The sequence below is a fragment of the Nyctibius grandis genome, chromosome 4 (assembly GCF_013368605.1).
Source record: "Nyctibius grandis isolate bNycGra1 chromosome 4, bNycGra1.pri, whole genome shotgun sequence".
Lineage (NCBI taxonomy): Eukaryota > Metazoa > Chordata > Aves > Nyctibiiformes > Nyctibiidae > Nyctibius > Nyctibius grandis.
The window spans coordinates 68,205,192-68,227,870 of record NC_090661.1 but is presented as its reverse complement, the minus strand read 5'-3'; the positions used below and the strand labels follow the sequence as shown (position 1 = coordinate 68,227,870).

Sequence of the window (22,679 nt, the reverse complement as noted above, 5' to 3'; positions counted from 1 at the left end):
GAGAAATTTCTCTTCTCCCTAGTTGTGAGCCCACCCACAGGAGTCCACAGCAAGGCAGGGGCAGGAGGACTGGATCCCATGCTGAAGGCACCTCCTCAGCTGTGTCCCCATCTGCAGAGCTGGCATGGGAATCTGAGGAAAGGAAATTTGTGCCTTAAGTGCCTCCACTGTCCTGAACGTCTGGGCCACATCTGTACCCTCATCCACCATCAAGCCTTGCGCCTGGGAATAGGCATGCAGTCCTTATGAGAACCTATCGGGGTTGCAGATGTGGGATTTTGACCTGGCTATGAACTTCTGAGAAGAAGAAGAGCTGTGGTTAATGGCACAAGAAACAGGGAGCTCCCATTACCATTTGCCCTGTACTATTTCTCTCCTGCTGCTCTGGGATGCAGCAGGTGAAGTAACAAGTGCCTGGATAACCTTGGGTATAAAACAGACCAATGTGGGTAAATTAGCATGTGGAGTGAGGAGTAAATAATCCCTATACAAAAATGTGGTTTTTTTTTTCTTTACATGCCAATTTTTTTCTTTAGAAGCCCAATAATCACATCCATGCTTGGGATTTTCCATCCTGCTGAGAGACATCAGTTTTGATTAGCATATTAAGTACCTGCTGAAATTAAAATTACCAGCAGTTAAAAGATGACCTGAATGATGAGATAAGAAACAAACTTTCTAAGCAAAAGCGTTTTTGTGAATTAAATGAGATGGAGAAAGGTCTTGTTTTTCTCCCAGGAGCATGTGCAGGACTCTGCTCGTATTTCTTGTTTCTTCCATTTGCTGTTGCTTGTCTTCCCATGGTGACCCTCACACAACTTGGCTGCCACCGGACTCCTGATGGACATTTTCACAGCCAGTAATTGAATATTGACATGTGACAAATCCTTCATGGTGAAGCTGTCCTGCCTTGATCCTCCACCTGACTTAAAGGAGAGGGGCACAAGATGTGAAATATCTCATTACCAGAGCAAAGGTAATCCTTCGCTTTGGCTGTGAGGAGCTTCATGAGCAGCCTGCTGGGCTCCCACATGAGGGCCAGGTCCTCCAGCGCTGCCGGAGACGTGGGAGGCCCTTCTGTGGCTTCTCTGGAGGTGAAAACATTAAGAAGGGTCAATTACATCCAATTGCTCCAGCCCGCATTGACCAGGTTGGGCCCGTGGGCAATATTGCTGAGCTGGCAGCGAGCGGTGGATCACGTCACTGCTTGCTCTTTGCTGGCCTTGGTTTTAACTTGCTCAATCCCCATGGCCGTGAGCAAGATGAGAGGGTTTTGTGGGCATGGCACATGCCAGAGCTGCCCTGCCTCTGCCCTGCCTCTGGCTAAGTGGGAGCATACAAGCTTCTTGTGAGCTTGCCATGATGCTGGCGAGACCGCTCCACTTCTTCATGATTGTCACCGTTTAATTTTGGTAGCTCTGGATTTTCAGTTTGAATGGCTTAGCCCAAACCTGCAGCTGTATGAAGTCATTCTGCCTCTGCCAGTCAGGAGAGGCTCCAATACTAGAAAATGTCTCTTCTTGCAATACTTATGGGCCTCAATGTCAGCACCTTTGAACTTTCTGTTGCATTAGGCGAGCAGATTGACTTTCTAAACTCTCAGTCAAGATCGGCTTTCCCCCTTTATCAGAGCTCTTCCCTGAACCATTTGCAGCTTTTCAAATTTCTTTTTGAAGCGAGAATCCCAGGCATGGGTTTGTTTTTCCAGCAGCAAATGGTGAAAAGGCTGTTCTCCCTTTCGGCACCCCACACATATCCATGTCCCAGGACGCTGTTTGCTGTCTGGACTTCAGCAAGAGGAGCTCAGGGAGCACCACCAGTCACCAGCCAGGCCCACGGCTAGTGGTTCAGTAGAAATTAAACACTATGGTATTAGGTCTGTCTGGGATGGAGTTCAGTCAACCCACCACAACTATTTAATTTTGATGGGTCTGGGGCTATGCTTTTTTTCTGGTGATGATGTTCAAAGAAACAGTCTTCCAATCTGTAGTAATACCTCTATTCCTCAGACGTCGATCCTGGCTTTGAATTGGGCCACATTAAAAGAAAAACCTCCCACTGACTTCAGTGGGAGAAGAGCCCAGCTGACACGTTTGCGTCCGACTATGCCACGGTAGGCTCTGCGATGCTGTGTTACATTACTGACCCTAAAGTGTCTCTCTGGTCTGATGGGCAATGATATAGACTGAGTTGAGTCTGAAACTTGATTAATGAGAACACACAGTACAGGAAAACGGCTTCAGCATTTGCAAGAAAACAGACAGCCTCAGGCATTTTGTGGCTTTTGACAGCTGGGAGCCATGAATGTCTGTTGTCTTTTTTTTTTTTAAAAAAAAATCTCTGTAGAATGAACACATTCAGCAAATGGGAAAAAAAAAAAAAAGAAAGAAAACATTAGTCCCGGCTGGGGTGAGAAAAATCAAGTCTATCAGTGAGATTGTCTCCGTGGCTAAAAGGCAGCTTCCTGGGTTTTGATGTTGGTGGGTTGATTCTCTGCATTCCTCCTTTCTTTCTTCAGATAGCTGGTTACATTCTTATTTTTTTGGGGGGGGTCTTCTTTCAGGAAAAACATTTGAGCTATGCTGTAGACAGAGAATTTGCAGCCAAATTCCCCTGTGAGCACAGTGCATGGACTCCGGTGCTCACAGTGAGCAGGACACTTTCTGATGAGCCCAGAGAGGTTGGTAGAGGTGAGATAGCCCTTTGAGATCCAGAGGAACCATGTGGGGACAAAGCAGGAATTCAGAAGTACTGACTCAGTTTCACTGTGTGGGATGGGAAGGATGACTTCTGGCTTCCATCTGAAGGAGGGATCCATGGTATTTGTCCCTCAGCATCGTTGAGCCAGACAGATGCTGCTGTGCTGGTTGCACCAGGTTGCTGGTCTTTGCAGTCAGGAATGCAAGAAAATTAATTCATGGAATGAAAATATAGTTCTGGAGAATATGACGCATAGCGCATGGTGAATGTATTGTGCAGGTTGGAGCAGGCCAACAGATTGTGTATTTGGCATGTTGGCTTTAAAATTAATCAATCATGTGTTTGACTGATATCCTGATTTGGGATGCTTTCCTGAGTTTGGGACATAAAAATGCAACTTTAAGGAAGACTTCCTCAATCCAGCAAGTAAATCTGTTGCAGACGTATGAGTGTTTTCTGTTGTATTTCATGGAGCTCTTTATAGCTTTCAGATGGGACACTCCCAGCTTCCTCCAGAAATTTCACCTGCAGGGAGTTCAACTTTTGGTCAGCACTGAAAATCCATCAAGAATATCAAGAATATCAGATACAAAACCAAGAAGGCCTAGCGATACTTAGTAGTGATTACATTTGTTTCCTTTCCATAGAAAGGATTGATTTCTGTGTTAAAAGGAGTGCATTTCTTGCAGAGCAGGCAGCATGACGGATGACCATATTAATAATATAGGATTTCTTCTCTAAGATGTGGGAATGGGCTAGAGACTCTCCTCCTCCTCCTCTTCCTTTACAAAAGGGGAAGTAGAGGCTAATTTATAAAGAGAGGCTGCAGTGCGTGATGGCTGGCAGAACATGACTGATCACTCCATGCATGGTTATTATATTATTAGGTCTCAATAATGGGTCCCTGAGGTCCCTTATGTCCCAGCCTGGGGACAGGTCCCTCCACTGCTGTGATTTGCTGTGCCTCCTGCAGCCGCCGGTTCTGCTGTCAGCCAGACATCCCTCCCTGAAGGTCTTTTTAGTGCCTACCGTTGACTTTCAAGACCAGATGCCTGTTTTCTCCAAGGTCTGTGGGATGTGCATGTGAGTTTGACCCAGATAGCACTTGTGGCAACGAAGCCTTTGCCAACTGCTCAGGCATAGTTCAAGAAAAGTGGGGCCAGAGGCTTTGCCCAGGGAGCAGGAGGCAGAGGAGAGCTGGCAGGGCTGGGAGTGGGAGGCTGAGACCGTAATTTTCTTCCTCTGATCTGCCTTGCTTGTAAATTGGTGCTTCCGGCACACGAGAGCGGTCTGCACACAGGATACATCAGCTGTGTGCCCGTTCCCCCAGGAGTGGGTTCAAAGTAAAGGCGATGCTTCATCAGAAAGCTAATTGAGGAACTGAGCCTGAAGTCTGGTTGCAGAACAACCTGTTTTCTCTGTCTTATTTGGTTTCAATTTGGCTTGCCCGGAAAACTCAGACCTGTGCCTCCGTGTGCCAGCTATGCCCGCTTCCCTGTGGCACCACACAGCTTGCTGCACATTATCAAGACGATGCTCACGGCTGCACTTTCTTATTATCCTTTGGTTGCTCATATTTAATATTTGCAATAAACTGTGTCATGTTTCCTGCAGTTGTAGCTGTGCGTTTCACTGGCAAAAGCCAAAGTTGTTTAAAGGTGAATTTTTTTTTTTCCATTCTGAGAGGGAGATTTTGCTGCTTCTATATCAATATGATGGCTTGCAGTGCTCTGGCAAGCTGGAGAAAGGAGATAAGAATGAAAGAAATGCTACATTTCATGACCCGGTGCTTTATGCTCTGTGTGCTTCACTGTGGACATTTAACAATCACGAGAGAAGTTCTTCCATGCCCCTTAAAATATCCACATCTTTAATGTAAATGAATCAGAACCATTTTTCATGGTCGGGTCATGCGACTCCGGAGTCAGAGGGGATAACAGTGGGTATATTGTATGTATGGATGAAAAGAGAGAGCCCTGATGCTGGAGCAGACACTTAGTGCAGAGAGATATAATAAGGAGAAGGCTAACTAGCCTCACGTGGTTTATTTCTGTGTTACATTTGCTTTCTTTTCTGAAGGCCCCTGAAATGAGAGGTGACATGTGCAGGTCAGCAGGGTGCTGAGCCCGGGGCTGGGAGCTGGATCCGTTCGCAGCGCTGCTGCTACCTTGCTGGGTGATTTTAGGTACATCTTCTCCCTCTTCGTTTCCGTCCTATCTTTTCTCTCTCACCCACCCATACCATAAGTGCTTTGGGGTAGGGATCATCTGCCCCTCTGCGGTTACTCAGTGCCTCAGATCATGGGGTTTTGCTTTCCTCTCCGTTACTTCTGTGATGTAACAATTATGAGAGTCCTGAGTCATGCAAGCACATGAATCAGGGGTGGGTAGGCTGGTGCACCTGCCTAAGGAGAAATAGGATGGGACTCAAAGGTGTCCTTCCTTACAGACCCAAGGCTGCCTCTCCACCCCAAGTCAGGTTCACTGCTTACTGGTGAAGAAGGGCAAGTTGGGTTAGATTTTGACAGCTTCTCCATGTGGTCAGGATCTACCCCTCTGACAGCATCTGGCAGACATCATCTTTCCATTTGCATCAGACACGCTCTGTCAGTACTCAGTGCTATGGAGCAAACCCAAAAATGCAGCGGAGGGAAGGAACCCACCATTGCTCCTGGGTGGAGTGGACACTGGCAGGGCTTCTTCCCCAGCCACAGCATGGCCCTTTTGCCTGGCCAGGGAGATGCCACAAGGAATGGAAATACAGTAGTAAAAATACGAAATTCAGACAAATGCCATTCTTGGAGGACCGAGTGGTGGGCCCCATTGGTTCAGAGAAGGTGGTTGCTGCCTTGCTTTGTATCCCATCCCACACCCTAAAGGGCTGCTGATCTCCTGCGGGTCCCTGTGTGGCTTTCTGTGCTTTCAGGAGCTTGCTAGGTTCTTTAAGAGCAAAGCATTTTTGCTCAAGGTCATGCTTTCAGTGAGGCAGCAGGAGAAGCTGTGTAAATGAAAGGTTTGCATAAAGAATGGAAAAGGTAGAGCCAGCCTGGAAGGACTTTTTTTTCCTGGGCAGCTCACTTGCATTTCACAAAGGAGACTTGTCTGTCTGTGGTGACGAGTGTGGCAGGGCTAAATCCACGGGACATCTGGGGCCAGCTCTTTGTGCCAGTAATAAGTAAGAGGCCCTGAAGTATGCTGCGTGTGAATTTTCATTATGCCCTCCACGGATCTCCTGCTATCCGTGTGCATGGCTGAGATGCACATGCAGCCCTCCAGCATACTGATGAGCTCGTGACATTAGTATTTAGTGCCAAAAGCCAGAGCTGTTAGATGAGGAGTAACGGTGTGAAGGGGAGAACTGATAAATGATTAGGCTGTATTAGAATATTGGCAGCGCTGACCCAGCTCTCTCACAGAGGAGATTTACCAAGTACTAGTTTAGAGCCTTGGCACCATAAATAGGTGACTGTGGAGGATATGTGTGTTTTGGGTGCTGGGTTGGTCTCGGGGGAATTTGCAGAGAGGGAAACACATGATTGACAAGGGGCTAGAAAAATCATCAAGCCACAGGCTCCTCTGTCTGCATGCCCATGGTTTCTATTAGCAGGGCAGGTGAGCACCCACCCCCACTCGGAACAACACTTGGCACAAAGTTAACTTAAAATTAGGCTCAGGTTTAGGTGCTTTTGTTGAACTGGGCCCTAACTACATGATCACACATAGCACTTTGGGCTAAGAGTGCAAGGGGGCTGCTGGCAGCTTGATGCATTCCAGATGTTTCAGCCGAAGGTGAAATTGCCCCTTTGCCCTCTGAATTTGGGTTAAATCGCTGGGGTCGGGGTTGCCCAAGGTGTTTGATATAGGGGCAGGTGCAGCGTACAGACTGAAGGTTACTGTGCAGGAGTGCCCTGCAGCTGTAACAGCCACAAACAGAATTCATGGGTAAATTAATTTAAACAGGTGAACGACTTTGCTCTGGTTTGTGGTGTTTAACCTTCGCTGCAGTCGATGGTTTATCTAGACCTGTGGATAAACAAGAGAAAAGCCCAGAGGCTAAACCAATGTGATGTTTTTTTGTCTAGTTTTCAAACAGAGCTGATTTATAGTGGGCACGAAAATATGAGTGAGTGGTTATGCTTTTTAAAAATAAAGACACCATTTGCAATGAATGGAGCACATGACCTAGCCAACTTTTTCTGAGCACTTTTTCTGAGAACAATAGTGAGGAACAGTCTCTGTTTTTATGATTAGCTGAAAATGGTTGCAAACGTTTCCTTGACACCAGAGGCAAATGTGAAGCATTGTGAATTAATATTTGTAAGGTGGCATTTTGAGGTCTCTGAGCTCAGCAGACCCGTAATAAAACAAGCAGCAGAGATCATTACTTCTGTTTGCAAAGCTCAGGGTAGGTAACGGCTGGGGAGCAATCTCTAAAATTATCTAGTTGCTGTAGATATAATTGGGGAGCGGGGGGGGGGGATTTCCAATAGAGTGGATTCACTCCCCGTAGGTGAAGCAGGAGATGGAGAGAGACGCACTGGTGATATCTATCATGTGCAGCAGACATCTCTGACAGTGATCTGCACTGCGGCAATTTTCTCTTGGCCAGGCGATTATTACTTGTCAGCACCAGCTGTTACCTGGAGGACCCCAGTTATCAATTACTTGAGGGCGTTCTCCCCAGCATTGATTATTTTATTAGCTCCCTGACGAATCATTCGTGTCAACCATCTGAGCCTTGGAGACCAACCTCTGGTGGGTGTCGTTGAGTCCTGGCCAACACCAAGTCATTCACCATGGCTTTCCAAGAGACAGTAGGTTCCCGTGAGTCACCTTCCCCCTTGTGTGGGTTCTGGAAGGAGCCCTTGCCCCTCTGCCCACTGCAGGATGCTCATGGCTGCCTCGTCTGGCTCTGTTTTTGGAGCCACCGCACGAGTGCCAGGCAGGAGGAGGCGAGCGTGACTGTCCCATCACCCTGAACAGATGGCATGGCAGAGCTGCGCCCTGGCCTCCGACAGCAAACACCAGGCCCCATTGTTTCCAGGGCTCCGAGAAAATAGATGGGTGACACACAGGCAGCTGCAGAAAATGTTCTCCAGACTGTGCTTGTGCAATGGATTAAAAAAAGAAAGAAAGCAATAAAAAAAAAAAGAAAAGGACTAGTTATTCATTTCTGTTTAATGCCTTGCAGTTCCTGCGGGGATCACTGAGCCAGCAGAGGAGATGGTCTGGAAGCAGTAGATGCACATTGCAACAAGATCTCTTGGTTCGCCTTGTTTTTAACCCAGGGTCTGCAGGAGCTCAGCACCTCCCTGTTCAGCACTGCCTGCTCCTAATCACTGTCCTCACGTATAAAGGCAGAAGAAAGGACCAATGCCACCAGGTGAACCCATTCCCAATTCATCCTGGCAGAGGAACTGCAAGCAAGGACCTTGTTGATCTGCAAGCATGAAACATGATGACTTTTTGGGCAATGCCACTACCCACAGCCCTTGTGCAGCTTCAGCTGAAGCAGTTGGAGGAGATGCCAAGCTTGTGCTGAGCACAGCTGCTTGGTACCCACCTCCTCGTAGGCCATCATGGTGACAAACACCAGATCTTCAAACTATTTAAACCACCCTGCCTTGTTGTGGCTGAAGTGGGTTTGGGGGTGATGATACAAACTGCTCTGCCCACATGATGGATGCAGAATAAGCCAGTGCCTGGGACCAGGTCTGAGGAGCAGGCACCTGAAGGCAGCAAGTCTAGACGGGAGGATTTCCAGTTTGCTTCGGATACCACCGTCAGCTCGTGCACATTTGACTCCGTCTCAGTCTAATACAGCTCTTCACAGCAGAATGAAAAGATCCAACAGAGTGAAAATCTTTGAAACAGGGGAAAAAGAGCAAAAACACAGCCTAGGGAGCCTGTCTAAAAAAACCAAACAAAAGGCAGAGAGGAAATGGGAAGCAGTGGATGGTATGTTACACAGTGTACAAGCCAACAAGCAATATCTGGAGGTCATCCATTCCTCTGAGCCTCAGAGATGACAGAGATCCTTGGGTTAAATTACAGCAGTCCCTTTCCCCCCAGCCTCTATTATTTTGTCTCCAAATGCCCAGCAACAACCGTGACAAAAATAGGTTGCAAAGTTTGACAAAAAAAATCTTGATTTCCCAAAGTTTTGCCAAGCCTTGTTTCAAGTACAAAGTGCTCTGGCTGTTACTCCTCAACTCAGCGCTGACCTTCTGGCTGCTCCATCCCTCCCTGCTCTGACGGAGAGGTAGAAATGTTCAGCATTAACAAGCGTGCTGCCAGCCCTTCAAAGCCCCGTCTTCCTAGCTGTGCCCCTCGATTATTATTTTTATTCCTTTCCCTGAATGTGTTGCCTTTAAAGTGAGATTTTCTTTGGTTTGTAACATTTCACACCTAATATTTCCTTTGGGGCTGGAGGGCTGTGGAAAGGGAGCAGCGGCGGAGTGCTGAAAGCAGCCTCTGAAGGGATGCCATCAGCCTTTTTGGGCAGCCAGGCAGCGGGGAGGGCTTGCTCTCAGCGTGCAGCAAGCACGCCGGGCTCCCATCCTGGCGCAAGGATGCGGCGTGGAGCAGGTTCAGATCCTTCAGTCATCCTTCATTTTGCAGACGACAGACTAAATTGTCTACAGTGAGGCAATTATCTTAATAAAGGTAATTTCAGCTTTGCTGGGGTGATTGAAAAGAGCTCACAGGAAACAAGAACGTTTAGTGGTGACTAATTTTTGGAGTTCGTTTCGGGGAGAATTTATTTACTTACTGAGCATCAGGATGGGAGTTGCAAAGCGGAAAGCTCTGAGATGCAGTGGGTAAATCAGGGGAATAAACAGATATCCTCCCTGCTTTGAATTGCAGCTGATTATCCAGCTTGTTGCTATGCTTGCTCCCCCTGCAGCTTTTTTCTTATTTTCTTTTTCCTTGTGATTTTGCTGACAGGAAACTACTGTCAGGCCACCTTGGATTTCACACAGCCGCGCTGGTTTGTGCAGCAGTAATACAGACGGAGAGGACACTTTTGCTGCTGCACCGAGTGGGCTGGCGGGGTTTGTCTGGCAGCACTGGAGGTCTAATGAAGCACTCTCAGCATAATCCCAGACCTAACGAAAGGCAGATGATCTGCCTCAGAACGTGCGGTCTTTGATGCTAACGGGGACAGGTACTAGGAGCTGTTGTACGGCATGAAGTGCCTGTGCGGCAATTGCCTGATTTGCTGCCTTCTCTGCAATTTTTGGCTCATTTCTGCCAAGGACACTGCTGTCCATCCTGTGGAGGGTGAGGAACTTCACGAAAGCTTCATGTCAGCTTTCCCTATGGCTTGTTTGGATTTAGCCCAATTCCTTCTCCTTAGAAGGACACGAGGTGGAGAGAGGAGTATCTCCTGCACTCCTGCTGGAGCAGACATGAAGAACAGGAGACAGGTCTAGAGGCAGGGTCCTGCCTGCTCCCAGCCAAACCTCAAGTTCCTCAGATGTGTCCAGAGAAGGGAAGATGTGACTGAAGAGGGAGTGACAAATGCACAACACTGAAGTCTTCATTAGCACCTGCCAGTCTTGTTCTTTCTTTCCAGTTCTTGGTATCATGGTAGTGTTCAAAGTTCAGACCTGGGAGATGGATGGTGTGTCCTGCATTGCTCAAACAAATTACACCAAGGACTCTGCCCCAAAGAGCCTACATCTTGCCTTGGATAGAGGATCTGCATGCAGGCTTGTGCACAAGACTTTTTAGACATGGGACACCAAAGAGGGAAGAAACGTCTTCAAAAGTATGCAGGCAGCTATGTGACTAATGAACCTGAAGTCTGCTGAACAGCATGGCACCCCTCACTGTAACAGCCTGCCAATCATTATCAGTATTTTTAGGTCCCTGATGAATTTAACAACCTGGCTAGGGGTGTCTAAGTCACTACTGAAAATGGGAATTAGGTTCTTCAGTCACACCAACAAGATTGATCTTACCTGATCTACCCAGCTAATAGCCAAGCATTTAGCTGAGGGAACTTAGAGCTGACTATGTGGCTGTTGGAGAGGTACACATGGCTAGAAGGTGATTTTTCCCTTCCCAGGATGGATGTCCAGGTTAGGATAGACACATTACCTGCTAAAGAGGCTTGTCTTTGCCCTTTGAATGCAAGGAGACTTGAAGATTTCAGTCATCTCTAAGTTGGGTGTCTAGTGTAAGGCATGAAGCTTGTAGGTGGATAAAATTAGATAAAATGAATCTTCCACATAGACATTGCTACGAGTTTTACCCTGTGTTTTTAAATAGTTTTGTATAAATAACACTGGGGAACGACACAACCCAGGTCTGCAAGGCATTAGCTCTCTCCAGCATGCTGTACATTTCACACTGAATGCTCTTAGCAGCACAGAAAAGGCCAAGTCAGACCTTCAGATCTAAGCACGCTCGAGTTTTGGAAAAATCTGGATCTGGAGGAGGATCTGAAGTTTCCTTTTGGCCTCTATCTTTACAAGGAGCCAAACCACTCTGTCCAGTGTTGCTGAGCATTTCAATAGTTCCCTAACTATTTCAGTCCAGCTGCTGCAGCCCTGGGTCCACCTTGGCTCCCGACAAGCTCCAGATGAGTTGTTCTGATCTCTCGCCACTCCGTGAATATGCAACACACAGCAGTTGTGCAGGGTTTCCTAGACCTTAGCTTCTGTAGGCTGTGTTGAGCCACCTTGGGTTAAACAGAGAACTATGTGGTCTTGGGTGTAGACCTGGATTATGTTTACAAAATGTCCATACAAAGATATAAGCTGGCAGAACGGTTCCGGCAATGTTAGCATCTGCTTTGGGAGACACTGCATGTAGGGAATGGCCACCTGATCAGACACTGCTGTATTGCTGTGGGTTCAGCCACCACCACCCTTCAGCTAAGTGATGGTAACTGCATGTTTCACCTGTCTCATGCACAAGTCAAACACCTGTATTTAAGCTGCTGACATGAATTCATTTCACTTTGCAGGCGGGGAGCACTAAGAGCATGTGATCACTACCAGCGTTGGCTGCAGGGCAGGATCTCTTGAGGCTGCTCCTGCTGAGCTAGCAGAGCTCACCCTGACTGTACCCTTGAAGGACCCAAGTGCTGCCCACTTCATCCCCAACTGTTCGTATGCACCATGAACCCTGGGGACAGTGCATGGAAGTTCTCACCTGGAAACTTACGTGCCAGACGTGGTAAGTGGTATCTCTCATGTAGGTTTTTCTGCTGGTATCTCCGCTCTTTCCATGGGCTCAGTTTTGCAACACCCTGAAAATCTTTCTCTCCCCTTTTTTCCTGGTGTTACTTTCAGCTTTTTGGTTTGCTTCGCTGCTGTGAGGGGTCTTGCCACACACACCACGAGAGACTCTGCACAAGTCCTGAGCATTGCTTGTGGCAAGACAACAATGCAGAAGTGTGAGTGTGTTTGCATTTTTTATTGGTATTAGTAAATCCTGGCTGGGGAATCTCATATTTTTTCTAAGTACTAGAGGCTGACAGGAGGTGGGAAAGGCCTGGAGGGAAGGAAAAAATGTGCATGCCTCCTTGTGAAAGGTCTGCAAGAATTGGGGGGGGGCGTAGCTGGGGAAGGCGAGTGGCTGTGATGCAGCTGGAGTCTGCCCAGGTGAGGAGACAGGACAGGTTTGCTGATTTATTGGGATCTGAGTGCAAGGTTTGCAACCCTGGTGCTGCGCCATAGGCAAGAAACCTCACAGCCCTGGGCTGCTGTGCTGGCAGATGTGTCAGGTAACACCTACACACACAAAGGCACGCTCACACACACACATATGCGCTTCTTCAGCAAGGCTGTGCTGCTCTTTTGAGCTCTAGTGTAGGACCATAGAGGTTTTCCTTTTTTAGAGTCATGGGGTAAAGGACTTTATGGCATCACACGACTGTCCCGAGAAGCAGAGGAGAAAAGATAAGTGTGAATTTGCTGTCTGTCCCTGGAGTTATGAAGCACAACTATAACTGTGTCTGTAACTTTAGACAGCTCAAATAGACCAAGGAAATTACAATGTGCTTCCACATGCTTTAAATCTAGGACTGGTCCTGTGTTCCTCTGAGTATAACCAGGGTTGAATCCTTCTCCTTGCTGTTTCCTGTTAATTTAATATTCCTAGCACTAGGACTGTTCCTCTTAATGTGCCTAATGTAAAACACGCTCGTTTGCTGACTGTGGCAGGAGTCTCTGGCTCAGGCTCCCCTGCACGTCGCCGTGGAGTCTGATGCTGGGGAGGGTAATGACTCTGGGAAGTTGGACACTGAAGCGACATGCCGGGAGTATTTACTGAGCAGGGAAAGGGAGATGAATTATTTTGTTGCAAATTGTTAGATCTGGGCTGGCTCAAAATACAGAATAACGCTTGCTATTAGACTGGATGCTGGAGGATGCTAATTGTTGGGAAACAAAAGTGGATCCTTTCCTAGATGGCTACATTTGCAGACCATATTTGTGTTCCCTTTCATTAAAGTCAAAGTAAGTCTGCCCTGTGCTGAAAGCCCAGGCCAGTGACTCCCAAACACAGGCTCACAACCCAAAGCAGGGTTTGTAGGATGCACAAGGGAGCACAACAGGATCCTGCAGGCAGGAGGGGGGGCTCCCCCCTGGAAGTGGGCTGCAAGCTGGAGGCCGGGTTCCCAGGGCAGAGGTTGGCCCTGGGATGGGCGAGCAGCGTTTCCAGACGGGGTGGAATGAACTCATCCGTCATTGTCACTTTTTAATTGTTTTCCATGTTGTACTGCTGATCTTTTAATAGGGCATGATCCAAAACATGCTGCTTTGCTGTGGGTGGCATGTGTCCCTGGTCCCTGACAGTCTCTGCGCAGACTGATGGGGGGACGGACTGGGGACAGGCCGCCTGGTAAGGACACGTCAGAAATCTCCACCCTGTCACTAGTCACTAGTTCGGAGCAGAAAACATCCTCTGTTCCTGATGGGCAATGAAATGTGATGAAGGGACACGTGCCCCTAGGCTGTGGTTTCACAACTATATTAACACTCTCTTACAGACTGTCTTTCCAGGCACTTCTGTCCTTTTTGTCATGCAAGTGGATTGTGGAGATCATCCAGGTCACAAACCCCCTCTCTTTTTTTTTTTTTCTCCTACATTAGGCTTTTCCCCCCAAACCACATCCATTCCCCCAGCAGAGCTGCACCACCAGGTGCCCTGCAGTGGTCAGAGCTGGTGGGCAGGGGATGGGGGACACAGCTGAAGCAGCTCTGCCAACACATGTGACACCACAGCTTCGGTGCCCTTCTTTCCTTCCTATTTATAGCAGAGCTGGGTGATTCTCAGCTGTCCCTGTAAAGAGCTCGTTGGTCTCCAGGGTTGGGATTTGCAAGCAGCTTGTGTCCAGTGGAGCTGGACACAGCCATGGTCAGAATAGCAAAAGGTTGCACAGCCGCATGACACCTGCAGTGTCAGTCCTGCGGGTGGGATTGCAGCCCTGCAGCATCCCACAAAAGCAGAGGTGAGCTTAAGAGTCACACGAGGTGGGACCTTTTTCCTCCCCTTTGTTTTTAGACCTCCGAGGTAGATTTGGTTCAGGTTTTCCAGTTTTCTTTCCAAAAATGTGCTTCTCTTAACAACTCATGTAACTCTAGGATTTAGAGATTTAAAATACACCCTGAATCCCTCTCCCTGCCAAAACTGGGTCCGACGAGGCAAGACAGAGACTGGCAAGGACACAAGCAGAAATTCCCAGCCTCAGAGATGCTGCCGAGGCCGATTCACTTTGCAGCCAGGGCAGGAGACGGTAAGAGCACATTTGCCCAGCGGGTCCCCTTCTCTACTCTTTATCAGAGTGGGTGCCATCAGCCAAAACACACACAGGGATTTCCAGGGACTAATCATAACGCTCCGTAATCCCCCTCAGCGCTGCAGCCAGCACGATGTGTGCCACCGCTGGGACGTGTGTGTCCCAGCCCCGGCAGGCAGCCGACTTCAAAGAGCCCACGAAGCTTATGCAGGTCAGCAAGGAGCCAATGTGCTACTATCGCAGCATGCTCTTATTAGGGGAACCGATACCCTGTTAATTACATCCTCGTCTTGCCAGCCTGTCTTTGCTCCCACACCCTTCCCCTCCTGCCTGCCAGGCACTTCTGATCAGCAAGGAGACTTGGTCCTTTGCTTCTTGCTCATCAAGTTTCCCCCTCCTTGTTAACTGCCTGACAGCTTGTCTCTTTGCTCCCCAGTTCCTTGTCGCTTTCCTGTCTGTCTGTCTCTGGCGGCCTCGGAGCTCTCCTCTCCTCTCTGGGAGGTACCCAGCAGGTGTCAGAGCGGCGTTGCCTCCGAGCACCCTACCCTGTGTGTAGACCTGGCGTGCAGCATGCGGCCGCTCTCTCCTGCTGAATCCCACTTTGCTCCCACTCCTGGAGGTTATGATTGAAGAGAGGTTTTCCAGAGAAACCTTTATGTTGCTCAGCTTGTATAACTGTGGGGCAGTGAGGGGGAGGAGAGACGTTTTTGAGCATATAAGCCTTTCCTCAGGTCTGAAGCAGAAACACTAATCTCTGAGCTGTGTAGCAGCTTGGGGAGGCTGCTGGGTTTCACTTCACTTGATGGGAAAAGATTGGGGTTGTGAGTTGTGTGGGGAGCAGCTCCTGGAGCAATTGCACATGGCCATGGTCTTCCACCTGTGTAGCTGGGAATGGCAGAGTGAGTGTCCCCATGTCCCTTTTCTCCAGCAGCAGCTGCAAGCCTGAGAGCACCCAGCACCCTCCAAGCAAGCAGAAGAAATACCACAGCACAGATGCACAGGTACTGACATGCTCCCATGGGAAGATCCGCCTGGCCCGAGATGTTTGAGGCTTGTTGGCAGAGCCCTGGAAGCTGTGCTGCTGGCTTTGGTGGGTTGCCGGATGGTACTCCAGCCCCAGGGGTCTAAACATCCCCAAAATGTGCCCTTATCTGGTGCAGCAGGAGTAAAGAGAAAGCGAGCCGCTATCTCGCTGATCCCTGGGATGATTCCCCTCGTTTTTCGCTTTGATATTCTCGTGCTGGAACAGCCCTGGCTTCTCTGGCCCTGCTTTTCGCACAGCCTGGCTGGGACTTAAGCCCCGTGTTTCCCAGAAAGGGTTGAGGAATCTTATCAATCTGCTATTATTATTTTCTTTTCCTTTTTCCTTTGAATTCCAGTCAGCTGCTGACTGTGAAAACACAACAAGAGGCTCAAATCAGTCAGCCCTCGGCATATTCAAATTGGCACCAGTTTGTTTGTGTTGGGGCTAAAGCCAGAGTGAGAAAGCTGGGGCTTTGACATGCTATTGGGATCATCTGGGAAAATACACACGCCTTTCATCTCACCGTGGTCAGGAGGGCTCTCTGTCCCCAGCTGGGCTCCCAGCCCCCTTCCCCTTTTTATCAGCGATGGGACCCTCGCTGTGCCTGGGGACAGGCACTTAGCGGTGGCCATATGACATGGAGTGAAAGTCTCGAGGGAACAGATGTTTCTCTTTCAAGGAGTGTGGGGGTCAGGGGGGAGCGTTGGGCAAGGTATCAAATACCTTTCAGGCTTTCAAAAATCAGTGCTGGAAGCTGCTTCTCTTGATCACGGCGGTGAGCTGCTGGTAAAACCTAACCCCTGACAGTGCTCCAAAAGAGGGACCTGAATGCACTAATGCAGGGTCTTCTTTTAAATTTTGTTCATATATTTTTTTTTTCCCTGCAGAAATGACACGTCCACAGATACAGAGCTACTGGGCAGAACTCCTCAGGCAATTCTTTTTCAGGCTTGTGAAAATTTTCATGCACCTTTCTGAGCCCACAGAAACAGTGATTCTCTCCCCCTTGTAAGAACTGAGAGCTGAACTCCCCGCAGTGGAAATAGCTCCACTGTCCCTGCATACCAGCCCCAGTGTCACCACTGTTTGATTTTCTCCCACAGTCCCAGGTCCCTCGCTAGAAGATGATGGGAACAATTATTTGCGTGAAGCTGAGGGGATCCCATCAGCCATTTCTCTGCTCAATGCTGTTTTTTCTGCATACAGTGACAAACGTTTCTCCCCTGTTCCCCCAAGCCCTCAGCTTTTTCAGATTCCTTCATCTTCTTTCACCAAACTTTTTTGCCCTTCTTTCCTTTGTTTCATTCAGGATTGTATCAGTTTTCAGGACACAGATCTGCTGCAGACCAGGGATTTGCCCTTCCTGGATCCTTATAGCCTGCATACGCCGCTGTTACAGAGTGATTGGTACGAGTTCAGCCCAGCAGCCCTGGATTTGAAAATGGGGGATTCAGCTGGTGAGCAACATCCCCGGTTCTCCCTCTCCACATTTGTCAAATTGTGGGATGAAATGGCTCCTCTGAAGAGGGCACCGAATGTTTATACAAACCTCGCTGCCCAGCTGCCAGCTCAGCTCTTTCATCTGCAGCTCCGGCGTTGCAGCCTGGGAGGTGTGATCCTGCGAGGTGCTGGGCAGCTGCCGGCGGTGATGCTCCGGCAGTGCCCGTGGCAATGCCAGCTCTGCGTGGCTCCTCGCCTTCAAACACCCCATCATCCGAGCTGTGAAACAAGGACCTGGATCTGACCGTGGGTTTTGAACATCTCGGAAATGAGGGTGTTTGTCAGCATGTTCTGGTCTGATTTTCGAGCTAAGGAGATTGGTCCACAGGTTCTTTTTTTCCCACTTAGCCAAAATCTAGTTACAGGCAATTTGTTTTCTTCCCACTTTTCTTTCATCATCTCTGTTACTGTTCTCTACAGGCCTTAAATAAGAATTTGACACTGACCAGTCAAAATGCCTGGTACAAGTGTCTCACCTAGTTTCACGTATGATTGAGACCAAAATGTGTATAATCTATGTTTGCCAGCAACTCTGAAATTGGGATTTCTTTGCTTTGTTTATGATGTTCCTTCTGTGTTATCTCCAATGGAAGTGCTTGCAAAAAGCATTGCACAGACAGTGAGATCGTGCTGCGTGAGTCACTCAGGGTTTAAGGACCGTTATTTACTCTGCAGCAGATAGCAGTACTGCCAGCGCTTCTCACCTGGCCATGGAGTAAACTGGTGGGTGCTGATGGTCTGGGCTGTCTTTAGAAAAGTGGAGCTGTAGGTTAACTCAGCAGGTCTGGATGGGGAAGGTGCAGGATTTGGCCATGGTGTTTAGCAGGTACCCGTAAAGCAGGACGGCTTTTGGCTGGAGACCTGTTTGGTTTCAAAACATTTGTCTGTGGAAGAAGGCTGAGAGGACAGATGTACTGAAAGAAGCAGCCTCAGAGACTGGAGTCATCTTTGTCTGGACAAAAACTGTGTTTTACACTAATTTAGCCTACATGGGTCACTGCCTTAGCGGAGATGTTCAGATGTCTTGTAGGAATGCATAGAGCCCCAGTGGCAGTGGAAGTGGTCCCTTGTGCTGTGCCGGAGGATAGGGCCTGACACCGGTGCTGTGACGTTGCAGGGCTGCAGATAGAAGCCAAACATCATTAATTAGAATATTAAGAACCAGCAAAGCTCTTTTATGGACCCAGGCGATTGTGAGAGCACCCCCAGAGAGGGGCTGGGGTGCCTGTGGGCTCCCCCTCCCAGCACCTCCCTCCCTTTCCCTGCAGTGACACTGTATCTCCCATCCCAGCTGCTCTGGTTGGGAGCATTGGATGGGCTTTTGCTTGGAGCACACTGCCTTTTTGTTCAGGTGAAGCTGCAGAGGAGATCCAGTAATCTTGAATTTCCTCACCATGCTCACGAATGCTTTTCCTTTCCCCATTGCCTTTAGCCCAAACTGATGCTTGAAGTGCTTGTTTTGGGAAAGCACAGGGCATAAAGCATATAAGGAACACTCTGCAGCTGCAGGGAAGGTCATAAAAATGGGGATTACACCCTTTCCACACAGCAGCCTGCTTCCTCCCTCTGCGGGCTGCGAAGACCTCCAAGGAGGCTGCAAAGACACATGCGTATTCCTGGGAAAGTGAAGGCCTGCCATGAATACCACAGCTCAAAAGCAAGGCTGGCGCTGGCTGGGAGAGCAGCCGGTGGAGCAGGGTTGGGATGCAGCAATGTCATCTGCTTCTGCAGGACTGGCTGAGTGGGGCTGAGGTGAGCTGAGAGGAGCAGGATGTTTGCTTAGACATGAAGCTCTGCAGAGAATCTCAGAGTGCTGATCTGATCATGCTCTGGGTGTAAAAGGCCATGAATGGAGCCACATCTAGCTCGTACAACTGCTATAAAAGCTCAACATTTTAAAAGTATTGAGCTATCCATTTTAGGTTTCATTTATTTTACCTTCTTTGGGTTTTCAGGCTTTGATTCCCAAATTTATAGGTACAAAGCAAGCTGAGGTACAAAGCAGAATGATTTCAAGGCAAAAGACCAAGCAAAGGGACTAAATTTTGGCACTGTTGCATTGGTTTGTAATGCAACAAACGCTGTATTTTAAGCAACGTTTGCTCTCAGTAGACACAATAAAAAGCCAGCTCAGGGGGGGAAGATCAATTTGGGGATGATCTGAGATCTCTCCATCTTTGCATTATCTTCACGGCCCTTGTAGCACAGGTGAAATGCCTCCCAAGGACTCCCAGGGCATCGCAGGCCTGCTGTCCTCAGGAAAGGGTGAGGAGCTGGGCACAGGCAGGGGGACTTGCCCCAGACCACCAAATAAATGCATGAACGAATCTGACAGGGGCTTGCACCTGGGGAGCAGAAAACCCACGCTTGCAACTTAACGCAGTGCCACCCAGTTGAGGAAATGATCTGTTGGGAGAAAATGGCCCAGGGTTTCTGTTCACGTTCAGTCTTTGGTGGTGGATTATTTTTCTGTGCAGGAGAGATGATCAACTTTATGAGAGCAAGGACCTGTCAGGAGCTCCAGGCTCCAAGGTGGGAGTGTGGCCCAGGGCGCTGGGCTCTCTTTGAGAGCTGCAACATGCACTCTGTAGCAAAGCTTAAAATGCCTTTTCAGCATCACCTACAGCTTTTTCTTCTATCAGATTTGGCTGCTTGTCTGAGAGAGCCTCTGAACCACACTAAGGCACCATGATGATGTAGTGGTAACTACATGGTTATGTTAGATCTGTGTTTTTTATAATGGGGTTTATTCCTCCTGAATTCAAACCAAGCAAAGATTTCTCTGCACAATAACTACGCATGACTAGTAGCCTCTCTTCAACAGTTTTTCTGCTGCTAGTGGGGCAATGCGACATGTGGCTGGTACAAGAAATGCTGACTTTGGACAATATTTTGGCATGGGGCTGTAGGAAGGATTTTACAGCAAGTGCCCTTCGCAGTCAGCTGGCTGTATGTTTTTGCCTCCCCTGGTAATTACCAGCTCCCTGTGTCATCATATGTGTTTCAGTCGCTTTCAAAGCACTCGTGCCTTCTTCTTCAGTTAAAGGCAGAGTGGTGTTGTCTTAGACATGGACACTTCTGGAGGAAGAGCCCATTTTTGTGCCACGTACGCATCCCAAAGGCACCCAGCAGCTCACAGCCCAAACACCATTACACAGGCATTACCGTCCTTTGTGTTGCTGGGGGGCTTTGCATGGGGCTTATCCCAGCCGCTCTGCCTGGCGTGCAATTGCCCCCACTAATGCAGAGCAAGCTTAAGGGTTTCAAAGACTGTCTCAAGTCCTTGAAGAGCTCTCCAAATTCCCATCCTGTCTACAGGGTGCTGCTGGTTCCTCAAGTGATGCCCAGTCCCATGCAGCCTTTTATTGTCCCCCAGCCCCACTGCCAGCATCCTAACCATGCCCTATGCAAGTGAGTTTGCTGCTGGAGAGCTTGCTTGGAGAGAAAAAGCCCTTCAGGATAAGACTTATGCTTCCCACCAGCCTCTTCTAGAAATCAATACCAAGCAAAAATGACAGCAGGATTATCCAGATGATTTTTCATCACTAACGAGACGCTCCTAATGAGAGCCTCCTCCTCCTGCCATGGAGCTGTGCCATTGTCCCTCTCTATATTGTTGTAGTAGAGCAAAGGAGGAGGGGGCGAAAGGATCATTTAGCACGTGAAAGGCACCTCTTGTATGGGGCTACATGCATGGCACAGTTCAGCCGGGGTGAGCAACCAGCTCCTGCCAAGCCATGATGTATGAGGCAGAAAGGTCAAAAGTTCTCCTTTACAATCAGCAAGAAAGGAGAAGGCAGGCGATGGTCACTTAATTTGTGGGTTTTTCCCTCTACTTGTCAAGAGCAGTTTGGGCTGCGGTGATGGATGTGTCATCAATTACAGTCGGACTCTTGGTCTTTTGTCTCGGTTCCTAAAGGGCCCAATTCAAGCCCCGGCCAAGTCGATGGGAGTCCATCCACCAATGCCAGCAGGTCCTTGATTGGGACTATGAAGGTTGTGGAGCGACTCGGTTGAACAGCCTGCCTTCTTTCATGCTCAGCGTTGTGCCTCTCGGCTCCCCAGTTGCTACTGTTATCAGGCAGGACATTTCCAGAGCTGATTCTTGCTAACACTTGCCACTGATTTCTTACATTTCTTTCCCTGGTCCCTTGTCTCCACACAGCTGCTTTGATGTGCAGCAGGAGCAAGCAGCGAGCCGTGTAGTGCAGCAGCTCCTCGCCCATGCCTTCCTGCTTATCTGAGCATATATACTGTTAATATTTCCTCTAAGGCCCTCAGCTCCCATGATAACACCACTTTATCAACAAAAAACCTTTAAATATTTTGCTGGGAAAAGGAACATTTCCACAGGTTTATTGCAGTATGTATGGTCCCTATGGTTTGTTCCTGTGGGTCCTGCACTGCAATCAGTTCACACAGTCCTACATGAGCACAGGCTGTCTATCACCCCCCTTCACTGGGAAATATTGTCCCATGTTACTGATTGCATACTACAATGGCATAGGAAGACCAAGTCAAATCTACAGGCATGAAAACTCAGCTTGAACATGAAGTCAGTGCTGACAGCAAGGGATGGCTCAGCCTCTCTGCTCATGCCTGGCAGGGAGTCTTTGCTCTTAGGTGCTTCTAACAGCTTATTTCCATTTAGGATTGAATACATGGTGGAAACCTACCTTCCATTGTAGGTCAGTGTGTGCACCAGATGCTTCCTCCTCCCATATCCTAGTATCCAGGTGTACAGGCTGAAGAGATGCTCCAGTGTGCTCTGCCCTGTGACCAGATCTGTGCAATGTGGGAACTGGAACCACAAATGTGTGGAGGTTGTTACCTCCACAGCCTGGACTTACCTTCACCCAAGGCCTGGGCCAGGCACAGATTTTCTGGGGTTAGTATAGAGCAAAGAAGAGAGAACACGAACTTTCTACTTTGCTCCCCTGTGTCAGCCCCAGCTGAGGTGAACGTGCTTCCAACCACATAACATGGGCACGGCCAAGTGGTGCCCTCCATGGAAGGGTATAATTAGGAAACTGAACACATTCTCCACCATCGCTGGTCTTGATTGGCCCAAGTAAAACCATCTCTCTTTAACATAGATGGTCAGTCTGTTTTTCTTATGTCATGCAGGCTTTGTGAAGACTGCTCCTCCTCAGTCTGGATGGAGAGGTTGGAGACTATGGGATTTTCTCACAGCATTGGCTGTAAACTCTTCATTGTCTGGTCAGAGTCTGCAGACGCTGTCACATGCCTGAGTGCTCACAGACTGGATGGTTTGTATTGGCTTTGGATGAACGGATGCTAATCTTGTCTCTGCTACATGTCTCCTTGGAAAGTTACCCCACTCTCTGTTCTTTGCTGGCCCTCATCAGGACCTGGCATGAAATGCTATGAAAAACTGTTTCTTATGGGAGTGGAACAGAAGGTGGTTTTGTGTTTTTCAATCAGCCCCCTTTTGTACAGTGACACTTATGGGGAGGACACAGTTGTGACTTCCATTGAATGGATAGCTCGGAATTTTGATTTGGAGTGAATGAAAGCATTTAACAAGTCACCTATTAAAATGGTTTAGATAAGTAAATACATATAATAAATATAAAAAAAATTGGAAAGTCCATGGAGGCATGTTGTGCCTAAGGCCAAGCTGGCATTTGTAGTCCTCATGTCTATGCCATGGTTGTTTCTGGAATACTGCAGCTCCATG

The 22,679-nt window shown here is 48.5% G+C and overlaps 1 long non-coding RNA gene across 4 annotated transcripts in view; it reads left to right on the top strand.

Annotated features, from left to right (window-relative positions):
- LOC137662790 (uncharacterized) overlaps positions 1–16,979 on the top strand; it is a 39,684-nt gene extending 22,705 nt beyond the window's left edge. The window contains exons 2-5 of one of the 4 annotated variants that reach the window (XR_011048053.1): positions 11,677–11,888; positions 12,005–12,108; positions 15,386–15,544; positions 16,788–16,979. This is a non-coding gene — a long non-coding RNA (uncharacterized lncRNA). Of the gene's footprint in view, positions 1–11,676; positions 11,889–12,004; positions 12,109–15,382; positions 15,545–16,787 lie in introns of all 4 variants that reach the window. The other 3 variants (XR_011048054.1, XR_011048055.1, XR_011048052.1) reach the window with 3 other exon arrangements.
- Positions 16,980–22,679: the final 5,700 nt, after the last annotated feature.